At 34.6% G+C, this 19035-nt stretch overlaps 1 long non-coding RNA gene and 2 other non-coding genes across 4 annotated transcripts; all 3 read right to left on the reverse strand.

Moving 5' to 3' along the window:
* Window positions 1-3411: 3411 nt before the first annotated feature.
* Window positions 3412-16428, reverse strand: LOC125121191 (uncharacterized). 2 transcript variants are annotated; one of them, XR_007133395.1, is made up of 7 exons: window positions 16034-16428; window positions 13952-14110; window positions 11573-11704; window positions 11136-11266; window positions 6022-6150; window positions 5151-5264; window positions 3412-4435 (listed from the first exon to the last, which is right to left on the reverse strand). It is a non-coding gene; the product is annotated as an uncharacterized LOC125121191 (long non-coding RNA). The 2 variants fall into 2 exon arrangements; XR_007133396.1 differs by lacking the exons at window positions 13952-14110; window positions 16034-16428 and adding an exon at window positions 13732-13848.
* Window positions 16429-17055: 627 nt separating this feature from the next.
* Window positions 17056-17137, reverse strand: LOC125121728 (small nucleolar RNA SNORD116). The gene has a single exon (XR_007133595.1). It is a non-coding gene; the product is annotated as a small nucleolar RNA SNORD116 (small nucleolar RNA).
* Window positions 17138-18783: 1646 nt separating this feature from the next.
* Window positions 18784-18866, reverse strand: LOC125121726 (small nucleolar RNA SNORD116). The gene has a single exon (XR_007133593.1). It is a non-coding gene; the product is annotated as a small nucleolar RNA SNORD116 (small nucleolar RNA).
* Between the last annotated feature and the right edge of the window lie 169 nt (window positions 18867-19035).

Below are 19035 nucleotides of genomic sequence, written 5' to 3' on the forward strand. Positions count from 1 at the left end.
ACAAATTGTAGCATGCCCATTCAATGGAATGGTGCTCTACAATTTAAAATAAAAAAAGTTAACACTACTGGTAAGGGGAATGACATGGATAAATCTCAATATCATGATGATGAGTAGAAGAAGCCAGAGACACACTGTGTGATCCCATTTAATTAACTGCAAGAACAGGCAAAACTAATATAGGATGACAGAAATCAGAACATTATCTTTTATGGGAATTAGGCTTAGCTGATACGAGGCAGTAAGGGGGATCCTTGAGTAATTAAAATGGTACTAATTACATGGGTATATACCTTTCAGAAAACTCATTGAATTACATATTTAAGATCTATGCACTTAATTATGTAAATTTTACCTACGTAAAAGTAAAATGTTAAAAATAAGGAAGCTCCTCATGACTGATATGAGGTGGTCTGCTAAAAACATTTAAAAATATTTACATAGTACATAAATATATTAAATAAAAGGAAGTACAGAACATTATAAAAAAGTATGTGTATGGGGTGGTTATGGAAGATGGAATTAAAAAGGTAAATTACCTTTCACTGAAAATCTCTCTGTAAAATTTGAATTTTGTAACATATGTTATGATTTAAAAATTAAAGCATAAAAATGCTTTTGAGGAAAACCAGTGCTATGATTTCTTTAACTTATTTAAAAATAAAATGAAGTGAATGAATAAGGCAAAATGATAATGGTGGAAGCTGGGTTCCTAGTATTTGCAAGTTCACTGTTCTTTTATCCTTATCCTCTGAATGTTTACAATGTGTTAATAATGAGGTTTTATAAAACTCAGAACAGAGAAAGTTTTTCACTACTAAGAACAAGTAAAAATAAGTAGATTACACACTTTTAAGAATTTATTAGGAAAAAACACAAAGGAATACAGACAAAAATATATAAATAAATTATAACATTAAAAAAATACACTGATAAATTATACCAAAGAGCTGATTGGGGGAGAGGGGAACAGAGAGCCAGTGAGGCTAAAAATCCATGAGTCACACTTATCTCATTAAAAAGACACACAGAAATAACCAAAACTAGAATGAAAATGGATATTGAGACAAGATAAATTAATAGAGTGATGAAAGAACGCTTTGTATTATGTCATTCTACTGTGTTTGAAAATCTATTTGGATTGTGATTTTCCAGTGGAAAACATGTTAAATATAAGATATAAACCAAAAAATAAGCAATAACCATTAAAAAGTGAGAACATTTTCGAGATGGCCTCAATTCTACTTCAAATCACCAAAAACAAAGGAGTTTTCAGATGATTTAAATAATGTATTTGATAAACTATTGATGTTAATGCTAGAGCTTTTAAACTCATTCTAGAGCACAGAGTAAAAAGAAAATTCTTTTCTTTTTTTTGTCTTTTTGCCTTTTCTAGGGCCGCTCCTGCGGCATGTGGAGGTTCCCAGGCTAGGAGTCTAACTGGAGCTATAGCTGTTGGCCTATGCCAGAGCCGCAGCAACGCGGGAACCAACCCATGAGCAAGGCCAGGGATCGAACCCGCAACCTCATGGTTCCTAGTCTGATTTGTTAACCACTGCGCCACAACGGGAACTCCAAAAGGAAATTGTTAAAATTATTTTAACTCAACCAGAAAATCTAACATGCAAACATGACAAAAACAGAGCAAAATGGAAAATTACAGATCAATTTCTTTTAGTAGTACAGTTGTAAAAAACCAAAATCAAATGAAGATACTCATAATTCAGTAGTGAATTTAAAAAGTAAAACTTTAAAAGTTTGTTGAATGAACAACATAAGGGAATTTCAATACTAAAAATGAATTATTTTCACAGATGAAGTTTAATTAAGGAATAATATAATTTTTATGAAGCATTTGGTTACATCCACCACTTGGTTTTGATTTAAATTTCTTAGAAATATATAAAATGTAAGAGTCTTTTCCTAACATGATACACACAAAAATCTCAAATTTAGAATTAGCATATTACTCTGATGACTGAGACCACTTACATCAAAATAACTTACCTATTGGAAATAAGACCTGATACCACCCCCAGCAGAGTCCTATAAACAAGATAAAACCATAAACCAATAAATAAATTCAGTTAATTCATCTAAATAAATAGTTCTTCCATCATTACTCATATAGGGAAATTGCTCATTCATTAGACAAAAATTTGATGATCTACACTCACATCAAGGTTCTCATTTTACTCTTTCATTAACTTTAAACTATTGTATCACAAATTTTTCCCACTCCTAACCAGTTTCTTGCCTTGAAAATCCTGCCTTAAACCACATTAGCGCATCCCCCAAACCCATCATTTCTTGTTTTTGAAATACTACTAAACCTTGTCAAAGTGGTGTTTTCCCTTGCTGGAGTAGGTCTAATAAACTCAGCTTTGCTTGATCATCATTGTTTATGAGAGTATTTTTTGGTAATAGACCAGCAACAACGTGCTGGTCAAACCCGAGAACTATCCATTAAAACCTAATTAAACAAAGGGTGGGTAATATTTCCACAATTGTTTAAGTGCTCTGAAAGTACCAGTCAGTGAATTTTATTAACATAACTAAAATTCACGTAATTTGGGAGAATCACATCTGTTAGTATTTGTAAGAGATTTAGGATATAATTTGAAAAAATCTGAAAAACCCTAAGAAAGGGTAAGGAGACCATTTACTCCCAAAACAAAACACGACTTTTAGATAAAGAAAAATTATTAAGTAAGAAAATGAACTGAAGGAAAATATCCATATCACAAAGTGAAAATATTAAAAGTAATTAAAATTATTGAATAAAAGGAAAGACATACCTTGTCCTTGGATAGGAAGACATATGATTAAAAACCAATTCGCCCCTAAATTAATTTATTAAAGTTGATGAAATTGCAGTCTAAACTGTAATTTCTTCCGAGAAGACACATGAGACAGGAGGCAGAAGAAGAGACACACAGACCCACAGAACAAAAATGGAGCCAGTCACAGATGAGAATACAGTATATGTGCAAGATGGCATTACAGATAAATGGGCAATTATTGGCCAATAATCGCAAATAATGGCAAATAACTTGGCAACTTTAAATTTCAAATCAAAAAAATTCTGATTTAAGAATTTGAATTAAAAAAACACAAAAGAATTTGAAGTTAACATAGGTGAAGAGTTTTATGGGATCAGTATAAATATTTTTCCAAAATGACATGAAACTCAGAAGCCATAGAAGCAAACATGGTTATACTTGGACATATAACAATCATACATTCTTATAACAAAAATGAAGTTTAAAGGTGTTAAAAATATCTGTAATGCTTGACAATCCAAAAGCTTACTCCCTCAATAATAAATGAGCTCTTTGAAATCAGCAAGAGACTAAAACCTCCCCCAGCCCCAAAATTGGACATAAAAGAGAAAAATTCAAAATATAGATGGCTAATAAACATATGAAAAATGATCAAAAACAAAAGAAATACAATTTAAGACAATAGTTTGGGCTATCACACTGGCAAAGATTTTAAATACTCATAAAATTCATTATCTGTGAGGTTGTGGGAAAGCTGGCAAATTCATTCATTGCCATTTAAGGATAAAGATGTTACCATATTTCTAAGGAAATCTTGTGATTATTTTCAAAATTTGAAATGTGCATATACTTAATCCCAGTATTTCAACTGTAATTTATTATGATATAATAGACAAATATAAATTATTGATATATAGGGAGGTTCATTGCACAGAAATTTGGTGCTAACATAAATATCTATGAATAAGTGCTTAAAACATTTAATTATATTTCATGTACAAAACAGTCATGCAGTCATTCAACAAATGACACAGATATGTAGTAGTGAAACAGAAAAAGGGCATTGAGAAAATTGTTAAATGAGGCAATTTGCGTAATAATGTGTACAATATAGCTCCAATTCCAGAACCCCCTAAAAATAACGTGTGTGTGCACATATATCCACTTAAAGAATGCACACAACTCCCTTAGTAGAGAAAAACTTTGGGAGATAGTATTAGGAGAAAGGAGGGTGCTTAATTTATATGTTAGATATTTTAGATATGCTTTGAATTTTTGAAAAAAAATAGATCTTATTCTTTAAATTTACCACATGGCAAATGAAGTTTATAAATGTATTTTTATGGGAGCACTGAGCAATTCCACCATTTTGAGTTTCTTGTGCAATAATATTTCCTCTACTGAGGCTCCTGGGATTGAGTCAAGTGGAAGCAAGGGAAACAGTCACCATGCCCAAATTAAAGTCTCATCGATGATATCCCAACATGAGCATTTCTCAGTTAAGCATTTCTTATCTGCAGGAGGTATCCACTGCAACACAGGAAAGAGAAGAGTTTCCATGCCTGAGGAAGACTGTCGTAGATTTGGAGAAGCTGGTGGTAGAAGCAATGGTATCCAGAGTAACAAATCCACCTCATCTTTGTGGCCATCACCTGCAAGGACACAGTGGGGAACATTGGCAAAGGCAAGGAACACATTTTCTAAGGAGCTTGTCAGGGGGCTATGACATCCTTGTACACTTTTCCTCTACATGTGCTGGAATAAATCTACACAGAAGCCACAGAGAAAGCCACATTCTTAGCTGCTGGGTGCCTTCTGTGGCTGGAAAAGTGGCTTTAAGACTCCCTAAAATCAAAGGTGTCAAACACTTGTTCTCCCTTTCCACCTTTGCTTGGCTAAAATGATGGCGATCACTATCTCAGAGTTGTATCTGTCTTTTCCCTTCTGTATTTGGCTCCTTAAAGTTCTAGACTGATCATTCATATAATTAATTATCTCAGCTCAAACTACTTGTCTACCTTCCAGTCTATTATTTATTGAGAATCTATTATATCTCACACATATTATAATAATTCTCTGGTAATGCAGTGGACCCAGACACTTTTTTCCTTATCTTTTTTCTTATCTTTACTGAATGAGAAAAGTTAAGAAAATTCTTTATATTAATAGTAAATGTACTAACTGAATTGTAGAAAAGCTATGAAGGTACACAAGAAAAGCTGTTCTCTCAACTCATTAGGCAGTCTGACCTTTGGGGTCAATTAGAATGTAACTATAAGTCATCAGTCTTCAGAAAATTAACGTCTAACTTTCTATCCAGACATGGTTGCTCCTAGAAAGCAAGGACTATTATGACAAAAAACTTACTTTCAGAGGGCAGCCCTTGGACAATAGGTAGATGAAAATGCTCTGAATGAAGAGTCTTGTTTAGGGATTTGCTGATGTCATTCATTCTCAAAAGAGTTCCCAAGAAGTCATCTCCTAAGAGGAAAAAATAAAGAAACACCACTTTTAATAAAAAAGATAATTCAGCTGGAAACTGGGAAGTAACTCTTTGGTACTCCTTCATATTGATTTTACTTGGAAGCTGCTTCCTACTCTGTTATACAGCTCTGAAATTATAGCTAGCTGCTCCATAGCTCTGCACATTTCAATATTAGCACCATGCATCAGAACCCTTATCCCTTGTGCATTTTCAAAACTGACTGGATTGCCTGGATCAAATTAAAAATTACGTTTCTTTTTTTTGTATCATTTTTTGCATCATTTTTTTCTGCTTAGTTGACCCAGACTGTTTACAAAATCACTCTACAAAATCTAGTTATTTATCTATTCTCAATAAAAGTTTATTGAAAGCCTACCCCGTGCCTGACAACTCATAAGGTGCTTGCGTCACCAAAAAAATGAACCATCAGGCCATAAGTGATGAAAACCCCATTTGGTGAATCAGTCATACAAATAAAGAGGTGATAAGTAATTCAGTAATTGGTGTTATAGAGGTAGATTCAGTTTTAGAATAGAATAGCTAAGGAAAGATCCCCATTTAGGAAGACCTGTTATGACACAAAGTAACTCCCAATTACTATTCTCACTCTCATCTGGCTCTTGGATGGGTTTTTAATGCTTATTTAGCTATAACCAAATGTCATCAAGCTTATGAAAAGCAAGATACATAAATGCCCATCCATCCTAGGCTTTTTTCTAATAAACATACAGTTCCATGCTCATTTAGTCATACCTTCAAGGATGTCCAAAGGACCACAAGTAGGAAGGGTCTTACAGAGAAGTTGTCACTTTCTGCAGAGCTGGCATTTGAGAGTTAAGACAAAGGCATAGATGGTTTCCCTTTCCTTCTAAGCTCTGTCACCTGACAAAGAAAAATAAAAGGGGGGAAAATAACATTTTAAGAAACAACCTATGTAGATATACATATAAATGCACCTATATGTACATATAAACTATACACAAACACACATTCACGTAATTGTTACAACAGCAGAGGCTGGAGCAATGAGATTGCAAGCAGGGTTTATTTACCAACAGAGTGGTCGGGAGCTCTGAGCAAGCAAGACTCAGACACCTTCCCCCCTCCACCCCCGCCGTCTCCCTCTCCCCCACACAGGGGAGTGCTTGGTTTTTTATAGACAGGGGTCATTTTGTTGAGCCATATAGTCTGTGGTCTTGGGGCTATCTTTGTGTTTGGGATCCCATTTGCTACATGGGCCTGTTCAATAAGAAGGAGTCTGCAAGTCTGGATTTGGCTGGGTTATGCTGATTTTTTGGTCCTTTTAGGCCTTGTTTCATTTTCCATCTAATAGTAATCTAATTTGAGAATAAAACATTCATAATCTGTGGGTATCCTGTGTGTTACACACAGACTGGTAAAGATGGATGTTAAGTCCTTTCTGTGTTACCTGCATAACCTTCAAATATGCACTGTTCTCCCTTTACCCTGAGTTCCAATAGACACAGAGAGTGGTTGGCCAATAATCATGTTAGCAAGACAAAATATTCTCATTCAATTAAGACCGAATGTTATAATACAATTTTTTTTTACCATCATGTGCAAATCAGTGAAAACATGATTTCTCTGTTACAACATGGCAAAGTCCACTGGAAGCTCCCAACAATTCCATTAGCAAAAGGAATCTGTTTCTAGCTTATCAATTTTCATAAGACCATCTTTAGAAAAAAAAAAATTCCTGTCTGTAACATCTAAATTCCTGGAAATATTGGATTAAATTAAATTAATCTTTTTTAAAACAATAGTCTAAAGTTTGCCCCCCCCAAAAAATCTAGTGAAAAGATATAGTCCTGTGCAATTATAAGAAGTGTACTATCCTCATCTAAAAGATATCCATAAATAAAATATTTTAATCTATGATTTGACAAAATAATCTAATGTAAATCATCTTTTTTTTGGTCTTTTTGTCTTTTTGCCTTTTCTAGGGCCACTCCCACGGCATGTGGAGGTTCCCAGGCTAGGGGTCGAATTGGAGCCACAGCCACGTAGGATCTGAGCCGCGTCTGCAACCTACACTCCACAGCTCACGACAACGCCGGATCCTTAATCCACTGAGCAAGGCCAGGGATTGAATCCATAACCTCATGGTTACTAGTCAGATTCGTTAACCACTGAGCCACGACGGGAACTCCCTAAAGCATCATTTTTAAACAATTTCAATTTAACAATAAAATTCTAGATGTGACAAAATGAAGAACACATTTGATTACTACATTCAGGTTATCCTAAAAAATGCAGAGTACAGTGGCTTACATGTGGTTTTCTGATCTCGTTTTTGCTGATTACCCAAGGAACAAACAAAAAACTGTATATCTACCTCAAAGTGATATCCTAATACTCTTTCTGAAGTCATCTTCAGATGACATATCACAAATTTCATCAAATGTATTTACAAGTCTTCTTCTATTATCATATCAATAATTAAAAATATTTAAATTCTAGATTCAAATAAAGGTATAAAATTTTAACTTTCACATTAAAGAAAAATTAAGAAAAAACATTTGTTAAAACATGCATTTGCCTTCTGAATTTAAACATACTGATGCAAGGCCATTGTCTTGTAAATTTCATTTTCTTGCTCTCTGACAAGTCAATAAACAAATTTAGAAATATTTATCACAATGTGATAGTTAACAATTCTATTTTCCAACAATTTTCTCATAAATAATATTACCTAAAATTTCAGTAAGTATTTTAAAGAAGTTATTTTTATATTAATTACATTTCTTATCATAGAGTGACATATATGTAATAGCTCTGGATAACTTGTGTTCAATAGAACTTTGGTTGCTGCTGAACAAAAATCTGGAAATTTTAGGGGACACAAAATGGCATATCATTGTGTGTACATAATTCTTTGGTCTAACACAGTAAATTTGGACCTGAATATTCCTGCTGGCAAATATATAGATGTGGACTTTGAGTTTTATGAAAGTCCCAGTAGAAGATAAGCAGCCATTTCCTTCAAGGGAACCTACACAGACACACTTTTTCAGAAAATACTTAAGTGAAGATAATGTACTTAATACTTAAGTGAAGTTAAGTGAAGATAATGTACTTAATACTTAAGTGAAGATAATGTACTGAGGAAGAGAAAGATATTAAGTGCCTCTAATGAGAAAAGAAACATAACCTTCTCAAATCACTGTCTCTTCAAAACCCACTACTATCAAGGGAATCTTAGCAAATGGTAGCAACTGCTCTGGCTTACATCACACCTGATTCTTACATAGTTGGATGGCAGAAACGGATCAATTTCTTTATATATGTACAATAGGGTCTTACAAACTTTTGTTTTTCCCAACACCTGCCTGAATGTCCTTTTTAAACACTTTCTCCTTGTTTTCACTCCTCCCCGCAAATTTTAATACCACAGATATATTGTATATCTGCTTATGAACTATGGCTGTTTGGAGGACAATGAACCACTGCAATATTGCCATATGTAATATTGTAATGTATTGTGATGCAATGAACCACTGTAATATTGTAATGTAATGTAATGAATCATTGTACTATTGTAATATGTGAGATTTCTTTTGATCCACAAGAACAACTTTTTCACCCCAGGAGGATGATATCAACTATCTTGAGAATGCACTGTGCGTGTCAGTTTGAGAAAAGGAACTAAATGAGTAAGAGATGCATAAAGGGCTCCAATCTGTCATAAACTTATCTGGGATAGTTTTCCATTCTCTGCAAATGTTCACTCAACAAGACACACTGCTGAGGTTTCAGGGACATTCTCTTCAATCACATACCTTATTTTGGCCCAAGACCAAAGCACTCTTAATGCCTAATGCTTTGAGTTAATTTAAGCACATGAATGTCAAAAAATCCTATAGGAATGGAAACCTTGGAGGATTCACCATGTTATTAACGTATGTATCTGATGTAATTACAAGAGTTCTCCCTAAATTGGTTAAATAACTGACAAGCAAAACAAAACAAAACAAACCCCCTTCCCCTAAAAAAACCCACTGGCTAGCAATAGATATATTTGAATAAGTATGGTATATTGTCAAGGGATCTTCTGGAAATTTCACAGACATCAGTGGTGACAGCAATGGCATGTTACTGAGTTTAAAGTGCAACCAGAACCGTGCTTTCCTCCACAGCCATCTCCCCCTCAAGAAACACAAGACAAACAATAGCATTCCTGATGGAATCTATGGAATCAGTAGTGAGGCCTTCTCTCTATTTCCTAATTTTAGTGATTTATGTCTTCTTACTTTGTTTCTTGGTCAGACTAAAGGCTTGTCAATTTCATTAATCTGCAAAAACCAACTTTTGGTTTCATTGGTTTACACTATAATTATTCTGGGTTCTATTTTAATATCATTGACCTTTGCTCAAATATTTATTATTCACTTCCTTTGATTTAATTTGGCTTTAATTTTCTAGTTTAGTATTTTTCTTGCTTCTTAGGGTTGAAGCTTAGATCATTTATTTGGTATATTTCCTCTTTTCTGATATAATCATTTAAAACTATAACTTTCCCTCTAGGCATGTCTTTAGCTGTATCCCACTCAGTTCTAAATATTTTATAATTTTGTGTTTGTGCTATAAAGTATGTTAATTTCCAAATATTCAGCAGTTTCCCAGAGTAATTTATTTTGACTTCTAATTTAATTTTCCTGTGGTCAGTAGAACATACTCTACATGATTTCAGTATTGAAATTCATTAAGTTCAGTTTTATAATTTAGCATATGATATAATCTGGAGAATAATCCAGATGTGTTTAAAAATAATTTGTGTTCTACTGTTGTTGGGCGGAGTCTTCTATCTATGTCAGGTCAAGTTGGTTGATATGATTACTCAAGTATATTATAACCATATTGATTCTCTATATTGGTCTGCCGATTATTAAGAGGAAGGTACAGATATCATCAGTGAATTGCCTATTTACCCCTTCAATCATGTCAGTTTTTGCTTTATGTGATTTGAGACACTATTGTTAGGTGACTTTGTTTATAACTGTTATATATGCCAGATTAATTAAACCTTCCATCATTTGATATCCTTCTTTACTTCTAGGAATATTTTACCATAAAAACTATTTTCTCTGAGGTCAGAATAGCCACTCCAGTTGTCTTTTGGGTATTCTCTGCACGATATAATTTTCCCACCCTTTTACTTTCAAACAGTTTATGTTTTTTATTCTAATGTGTTTCTTTTATAAACAATGCATACCTGTTTAATTTTTAAAATGGAATGCTCCAGTTTCTGTCTTTTAAATTTTATATAGTTATCATATGGCTGGATTTATGTCTGCCATTTTCCTATTTGTTTTCTAGATGTCATATCTTTTTGGTTTTTCTGCTCATTCTTAGCTGTCTTTTTTTGTGCTAAATAGATACTTCTTACTGTAATAGTTTAATTCTTTGGAGGTTCTTTTAGTATTTTTGAGTTATTTGTTTAGTATTGGCTCTAGGGTTTAGAAAATGCACCTTAAATCATCACAGTCTACTTTGGAGTAATACTAATTTTGTTATATGGCCATTTATATGTCTTGAACTCAGTTTCAGCGAAGTGATTCTGTCCCTTATTCTGTCCAGATTTTCCAGCAGATCAATTATTGAAGCCATCATTGGCCTTGGCATGTTTATAACAGCAACTATTAACCTGAGATAGGTGACAGACACTAAACAGCAAGGATTTCATTACCACTAGACTGGACATATAATCATGTTATTAAGTCATGGAGACCAACAAACACAATTAGTAACCCAGTTCTGTGTTTGACTAACCTGGACAGACTCTCATTGTCACTGGGACATTGCAACTATTTAAAAGAATGCCAGTATTCTCAGAATAAAATGCTTACCATTCTGAGAATTCACACAGGCCTTTGAAGATGTGTGGCAGAATTATTCCCAATACTTTCCTTCATAGTTTTATCTCAAGAGGAAAGAATAAACTCGTCCAAATGAAACCCAGTTTTTGGTCCATGCCAACCTGTGGGAAAGAATAAATGAGTGTCAGGATAAGAAGTAGTACGAGTCCATTCGTGAACTATATACATATAGGAGGGTTCACTATGTATATGCATACAATAGATATCATTACTCTACTGAGATATTTCTGATATCATTCAAAAGATAGTGCAAAAATTCAGTGGGGACAAAGTGCCTCTTATGACTCTTCAGATAATTAAAACTTTTTGGATTAATAAATACTTCACAAAAGCAATACAATTCTAAATTACTTAATAAAATAATAAAAATAATGTAGTAATATACATTTATTAAAATTTGATGTTACCTCTGGAGTGCCTTGTTCTGATTTTTCCCAGAGAAAGAAGATGGTACAAGTGACAAAAATAGCACGTCTCTGTGGGTGGCAGTGAAAATTCCAAGCAGCAAAATGTCTCTTTTGTTCTACATAACTTCCAGTCTACAAAGCACAAGGGAAATTAGGGAGTTGGGAAACAAAACATTTCTAATGGAATATTTAGTAAGGAATACATAAAAGATATTCACTGAGCAACCAATATGACAACAACAATAAATGCTTGCTCCTTTAAACATATTAGTTTAGAATTTTTTCTCTAAGACATAGGCCTCAAAGTTTCCTCAATGTACCCACCATAACTCCATTCATTGTAACTAGTATCTTTATTTAACACATTGCAAATCCATTGGGGGTATATAAAAGTAGACAAGGAAATCCATGTTAAAAAAAACTGTAAATTTAATCATTTCACATCTAAAAATGTTTAATGCAATATGTAGCTGGAGCTAGTGCTCATGTGTTGTTCACTCGGTTGATGAGAAAAACAAAACAAAACAAAAATCCAAAGAAAAAATAATTCAATCCTAGTGACTGGTTGGCTGGCAAATTAAAATATATTGTGAAGAGTTCACATATAGTACTTACTTTTCTTTCTTTCTTTTTATTTATTTTTTTTGTCTTTTTGCCTTTTCTAGGGCCGCACCTGCAGCATATGGAGGTTCCCAGGCTAGAGGTCTAATTGGAGCTGTAACCATCAGCCTATGCCACAGCCACAGCAATGTGGGATCTAAGCTGCGTCTGTGACCTACTCCACAGCTCACAGCAACGCTGGATCCTTAACCCACTGATCGAGGCCAGGGACCAAACCCGCAACCTCATGGTTCCTAGTCGGATTTGTTAACCACTGAGCCATGACAGGAACTACCACATACAGTACCTACTTTTCAATTATCATATGTTAGTTTCACTTACTAGAGCAAAGTAAAAATCCATAATCTCTTTGTACTTTGACTACCTTAAAATAAACTTCGGAGTTCCCATCATGGCAGGACCAATCATCACTCAGAAAAATCCAGTAGTTCAGAAAACTATGTGAATATCTCAAGGACAGGTCCAACCATTTCTAGAATTTTCGGTGTTCATGTGCTAGTTCCCTAGGGTCTGTTTACTGCAATTGTATTTATGCTGCCAGCATAAATGACTTAAAGAGTGACTTAAAGAGTTACAATTTCACTCCAAATTGTACCATCAAATTCCTCTGATATATGCAAACAGCTTAGCTTTCAAATATCTCAGTTCTTCCTGGTACCACACAAATGAAAAACTGATCTTCACATTGTAATAGTTTTCTTAGAGTAGGTATTTGTGCTAGGCCTCAGTTTGACAGAAGTGATTGTGTAATTCATTTGTTCACATTTCTAAATAAGATCAATTATTATAGTAATCACTGATACACAAGAGTTTCTAAAATAGACCACTGTTTGCGTCAGAAAGTAAAAGAAACTCAGAAGTTCATCACTTATCCTCACTACTCAGTTATGGAGACCAGACCTTAAATTAAAGATCCAGGTTCCACAGCTGACTTCATAGACAGTGCCTTATAGTAACTGAAGCATTACAGAATCCTTAGAAGGAAGGTCATATTCTAGGGAACAAATGCTTACTGATCTCAGAATTCCCACTGTCCCCTGAGGATGAGCTTTCCCCTCAAGGGGAAGGAATAAACATTTTCATATGAAACCTTAGTTCTACCTTTACTGACCTGTGGGAATAGGACAAAAATGTAGAAAGATATAGAAGTAAACCTGTTCATTTATCCATCAGGGACAATACATTAGTGTTCGATCATGTACGCTCCTACGAAATAAGCTAATGAATTGCTCTGATAGGATGTTTCCAATGCTATTTTAACAATATTAATTGTCTTAGTCTCTGGCCTCCATAAGAGCTAGTACTGTCCAATATTTTCTGCCAGACAAATTAAATGTGCAATCAGAATGTCTGAGTGTGCACAAAGTTCCAGGAAAATTTTGAACAGAACAATGTGACAGACACATGTTACTGTAAATTCAACCTCAAAATTTTTTTATCCTCAAAAATGACCCAGTGGATTAAGGAGGAGGAAAGTGCAAAAAGTAATGACAGGGAAACAAAGAACAGCCATCTAACAATTACTTACAGGACTTTACCTGTTTGAGGTTAGGAACCTGGCAATCTGCAGAGGATGCACAGGATTATGCCACATCAGAGCCTACACAGTGTGGTCACAGCAATGCAGGCAAGGCTCACACAGGCACAATAATTATGGAAATGAAACTAGAGGGGATGGGAATGTGCAGAGAGGAAAAGTTGGACACAGAATCCTCTCACCATGAAACACTTCTTGTCCTTTGTCAGTGTTATACTTACCAGGCCATATTGCTGAGGATTCAGTGACATTTGTGCAAGCATGCCCCTCAGTAGAAACAACTTCTGTCTGCCATATGGGTGAGGAACAGCCTTGTCATCACCTCCATGCCTAATTCCTATATGAGGCATCAGTAGGAAGACAAAGAATATGCAGAAATTCTGGAAAGGAACAAAAAGAAGCCTCAAAGAATCACTGGATTGTTAAGACTTCATATTGTTTGAATTGACAGACTCTGTACAACATCAATGAAAATTATCAATTACTTAAAAATAATAAAAATAACCCAGGAAAAATGATAAAAAACAGATGTTACCATTGAGAATGCATCATTATGTTTCTTTTCAGATAAGGGAGCAAGTAGAAGTGTCAAAAGTAGCTCTTCTTTGGTGATGTGGTAAGAATTTCATGTAACTCCAATATTACTTTTAACTTGCAAATTGCAGAGGTATTTAGAGGAGTTGGGGGAAAAAAGCCTTCCAAATTAAATATTAGTTGATAATAGATTATAAGGAATTAATTATATACATTTGCTGACCACCTGCATGACAAGAATAAAAATACATTTGTTCCATTAAACAGGAGAATATAGAAAGTCATTTGTTCTAAGACCTAGTCAAACTTTCTCCAAAAGACCATCAGCATCACACATTAAAATTGAGATCTCCCTTAAAACACATATGAAACAGGTTCTTAGAATATGCATATTAGCCGATAAAATGCCAAGAATTGGAAATGCAAGAATTTCACAATTTAAAAATATTTAGTGCCCAATATACTTGAATCCATCATGCAAATGTCTAGAACATTTCTCTTTATGTGAGAGGAAAAAAACTGTATGAATTCTTGTGACTGAGCTAACATTCACAGCAAAATATGCTCTAAGATATTCCTATTGACAGAAACTACTCAAATTTCCACATACTTGCTTTATCTAAAAATTGACAAAAAAAAGACATAAAAATTGACAAGTAAAGACATAACATCTTTTGAACTGACTATGTAGTTGACTTCAGTAGACTACTCCTTACTCACAAGAGGGTAATATCTAAGGAAATCATGTGAAAAGCTCAAGGGTAGACAAAAACAAATTTCCTGGTCCCACTTCTCATGTGCTTGTTCTTCAGAGTATGATTACTATGAGTGAATGGATGCTATCAGCCAAGCACTCAAAGAGTTGCCATGTCATCCCTAAATCAGACATTTATAGACCACTGTGGAGCTCATTTTCCCTGATGTATGCAATCAGGACTCCTCTAGTCCTGTATGGTACTGCTACTAGACCAACTGAGCTCCCTCTACATTTTTGCCTAGCATGGTCCCTGGGAGGAACCTTAGCTGACAAATGATTTCATCACTCAATTTGTTCATATTCCAGCAAGACCCATATTTGAAGTCTATCATTGATCCAGGCACATTAGTAAAAGGGGCTTTGATCTTAAAATATGTGGCAGATGCTGAGCACTCAGAGTTTTGATACCTTCAGACACACTGATCCATGATATTCAGTAACAGAAAGGAGTCATCAAGTTGATGACAGCTTGATGACTGACTAGCACAGCCAGAGTCTTGTTGTTATATGAGCGTTCCAATGCCCTAAAGGAATGCCAGTATTTTCAGGACAAAATGCTTATTGATGTTATAGTTTCCACTGCCTCTTCAGGATGATATGGTACAATTAATGTCAGTACTTTCCTTCATGTCGCCTTGCAAGCAAAAGGAATACATGCTTTCATACAAAGCTCAGCTAGTGGCATACCTGTGGAAACAGAGTAAAAATATGGGAAAATGAGATGTTTCCATGTTTATTTGTTAAACATATGCAAGATAGGAGGGTTTATAATGTATCTTCATATCACATATATTCAAATAATGTTAGTAGAATGTTTCTGATGTTATTCAAAGGGAGAAAGCATAAAAAGCTTGTAAATAAAGGAGACAAAATATTGAACAACTCATCAGGTAATTAATAATGCACATTATTTGCATTAATAGACACTTCACAAAACCAATTTTCTACTTGATTACAAGAATATAATAAAAATTAACCATAAAAAGAAAATTTATTTAACACTGGTTATTACCTTTGAAGTGCACTGTTTTGTTCCATCCCAAAAAAGGGAACAGGTGAAAACACAAAAATCTAGCACTTCTTTAGGGTGGTGAGTATTCCATGCAATTCCAAAGTCGCTTCCATTTTTTAAAGTACAGAGAAAATAAAGGAAGTTGTGAAACAAAACCTTCCAAACTGAATGCTAACTGCTAAAAAATAACAAGGAATTAACCACAGACATTAACTTGACCATCTATATAACTAGAAAAATTATATTTTTTCCTTGGAAAAGGGTAGTATAGAAAATCAGTTTTTCTAAGACCTTGGTCTTGAAGTTGACCTCAAATTCCCCTTGAGTACTGCTTACTAAAATCATAACTTTTATTTAAACATACAAACCATTCACTCAAGGAATATGAGTATTAGTCAAAGATATCTACACAAAATTCCAAGAACTCGATATTTAATAATTTCATGTCTAAAATGTTTAATGAAATATTTAATTTAATCCATCATCAAATATCTAGAAATTTTCTTCCTGAGTGACACACACACACACAAAACTTGTTCTTAAAAGTTTTTGGTGGATTAGCAAGCAAATTAAAACATGCCATAAGATAATATAATAAACCTAATCAAACCTTTGATTTTCTCATATTTCTTTTACTTAAGAGATAAATGACACACAAAAATGAATTTCTTTCTAATTGACTGTCAAATAGACCTAAACATACTGATCCTCAGAAAAGACTGAAACATCTAAGGAAACTGTATGAATGGCTCAAGTGTAAGCACAGCTGTTTCCCACAGTAGTCATTATTCATGTGCTGGTTCTCCATGGTTTGTTTACTGTGGTTGTAGGGATGCTGCCTGCCAATCACTCAAAGAACTGTCATCCCACAATGGTTAGTTATAGTCTCTGTACAATTAATTTCCTCTAGTGTATGCCAGCTTCTTAGTTTTCCGCTACTGTAGTCCTTTTGGGTGGGGAGAACAACTTGCTGACCAAACTGAACCCTTTCTACATTTCTGCTTGGCTTGGTCTCTTGTGCTGGACTTCAGTTCACATGAGTGATTTTGTCACTCAGTTTGTTCAGATTCCAGTGAGATCCATTTTTGAAGTCATCATCAATCCAGGCACATATATACAAGGGACCTTGATCCTGAGACATGTGGGAGACACTGAGCTCTAGACTTCCATCTCCTTGGGACACCCTTGCCCACACTATTCCACCATGGAGGCCAGCATCACTGATGACTCCATGGCTGACTAGCACAGCCAAAGTCTCAACATCATTGCAGGAATTCCTGAGGGGAATGTCGCTATGTTCAGGGCAAAGTGCTTATCCAGCATGAAAATTCCCACTAGCTCATAAAGATGTCATAAGGATGAGAGGCATAATGTTTTCCAATACCTTCCTTCATTTCATGTCTCAGGGAAAAAAATAAAATCTTTATATGAAATTGAGCTCTTAGTTAATCTGCTAGCCTAGAGTAAAATTATGGAAAGATGAGAAGTATATGAGTTCATATGTTAACCATGCATGGCACAAAAATGTTTATTATGTACAAGAATATAAAACCACTATTTCTCTAGTAGGGTCTTCTGATGTTATGTAAAATGGAGGAAGCATTAAAGTCATGGGAAAAATTACACAGAAGCCTCTGAAGACCCAGATTATTAAAGGCCTCACACTGCTTGGATCAACAGACTCTAAGACAGCATTTGTAATCTGGTCTGCTAAAAACAAACAATATAAAAACCCAGGAAAACACACTTATTAAAAGTTGCAATGTTAACTCCAGAATGCATTGTTCTGATTATTTCCATAGAAGGGAGCTAGTACAAGTGACAAAAACAGCAGTTCCTTGGAGTGGTGGTAGGAATTCCATCCAATTCCAATATCACTTCTAATCTACAACATATTTTGGGAAATTAGGAAATTTGACAAACAAAACCATCATAATTGAATGTTTAATAATAACAGATTATAAGGAATAAGCCATAGATACTCACTTGATTGTATAAGAAGAAAAAAAAAAACAATGCTCACTACTCAGACCAGGGTAACACTGAAAGTTGCAAGACCTCAGTCTCAAAGGTTCCACAAGGCCCTCCCTTGGCATCAGGCATTAATCCTAGGATCTCCCCTTCAACACTATAAAACCCACTAACACAATATGAGTATTGGGAATCTGCCTAAAATGTCAATAATTGGAAATGTAATCACTTTTTAATTAAAAGTGTTTAATATAGCATCTATTTGAATCTATCACAAAAATGTCTAGAAAATTCCTCTTTGAGTGATAGAGAAAAAAAAAAACACTTCCAATTCTTGTGACTTCATCAGTAAGGAAATTAAAACATTTTTGGAGACATTTTGACAAATAGGAACTACTCCTCAATTTCCATGTTTCTTTTACTTTAATAGATACAAAAGTAAACATTCTTATGTTTTGCTTTGAATACCTAACTGACCTCATTCTGAAAATTTTGGCACCTAAGAAAAATATGTGAATGGCTCATAGGTAGGCATAACAATTTACTACCTATCTCTCCATTCTTGAGCTGGTTCTCCAGGATCTATTTATTATACTGCCATCCAAGCATTCACAGAATTGTCATGTCATTCCTAAGATATTTACAGATCTCTGTATAGTTCATTTCCCTTAATGTATGCAATCAGGATAGCGTTCAATTACTTTGGTCCCTACTGGCACCATTAGCTGATCAAACTGAGCCTCACCCCCAAATTTTTGCCTGGCATGGTCTCTTGTGCTGGACCTCAGTCACACAAGTGATTTTTCTTCACTCATTTTGTTCAGATTCCAATGAGATCCATTTTTGAAGTCTTCATTGATCCAGGCACATTCGTAAAAGAGATCTTGGTCCTGAGATATATGGTAGACACTGAGCTCCCAGGATTCTATAATTCTGGGATACACTGACTAAAGCTCTTCAATTATGGAGACCAATTATAGCCAATGACCTAGCCTCTTGGCTGACTATCATAACCAGAGTATTATTGTCAC

This window comes from Phacochoerus africanus, chromosome 2 (assembly GCF_016906955.1).
Source record: "Phacochoerus africanus isolate WHEZ1 chromosome 2, ROS_Pafr_v1, whole genome shotgun sequence".
Classification (NCBI taxonomy): Eukaryota; Metazoa; Chordata; class Mammalia; order Artiodactyla; family Suidae; genus Phacochoerus; species Phacochoerus africanus.